This window comes from Nanorana parkeri, unplaced genomic scaffold, assembly GCF_000935625.1.
Source record: "Nanorana parkeri isolate BGI_ZX_2015 unplaced genomic scaffold, ASM93562v1 scaffold1324, whole genome shotgun sequence".
In the NCBI taxonomy this organism is placed as follows: Eukaryota; Metazoa; Chordata; class Amphibia; order Anura; family Dicroglossidae; genus Nanorana; species Nanorana parkeri.
In genome coordinates this window covers 332,010-333,129 of record NW_017307592.1, presented here as the reverse complement: position 1 = coordinate 333,129, position 1,120 = coordinate 332,010, and positions in this window count along the sequence as shown.

The window sequence follows — 1,120 nt, the reverse complement described above, 5'->3', positions numbered from 1 at the left end:
TGATGTTCACAAGGCCCCCCCCCAACTGGCAGCAGTATAGCGCTTAACCCTTCACCACCGGAAGGATATAAATCTGAATACACAACAGATACATAATGATATATTCTGCAGATTATTCCGCCACTGACCCCTCTAGAGATCTGCAGAGCATTGCTCCGTCCCATCTCCCCCCTGACAGATACATATTTATATAATCTGCAGATTATTCCACCACTGACCTCTCTAGAGATCTGCAGAGCATTGCTCCATCCCATCTCCCTCTTGACAGATGCATATTGATATATTCTGCAGATTATTCCACCACTGACCTCTCGAGATCTGCAGAACATTGCGCCGTCCCATCTCCCCCCTGACAGATCCATATTGATATATTCTGCAGATTATTCCATCACTGACCCCTCTAGAGATCTGCAGACCATTGCTCCGTCCCATCTCCCTCTTGACAGATGCATATTGATATATTCTGCAGATTATTCCACCACTGACCCCTCGAGATCTGCAGACCATCGCTCCATCCCATCTCCCCTCTGACAGATACATATTATATATTCTGCAGATTGGAGGGAGATGGGACAGAGCAATGTTCTGCAGATCTCTAGAGGGGAGAGTGATGGAATAGTCTGCAGAATATAACAATATGTATCTGTCAGGGGGGGAGATGGGACAGAGCAATGTTCTGCAGATCTCTAGAGGGGAGAGTGATGGAATAATCTGCAGAATATATCAATATGTATCTGTCAGGGGGGAGATGGGACAGAGCAATGTTCTGCAGATCTCTAGAGGGGAGAGTGATGGAATAATCTGCAGAATATAACAATATGTATCTGTCAGCGGGGGAGATGGGACAGAGCAATGTTCTGCAGATCTCTAGGGAGGTCAGCGGTGGAATAATCTGCAGAATATATCAATATGTATCTGTCAGGAGGGAGATGGGACGGAGCAATGTTCTGCAGATCTCTAGAGGGTAGAGTGATGGAATAATCTGCAGAATATATCAATATGTATCTGATGGGAGGGAGCAATGCTCTGCAGATCTCTAGAGGGGTCAGTGGTGGAATAATCTGCAGAATATATCAATATGTTTCTGTCAGGAGGGAGATGGGACGGAGCAATGCTCTGC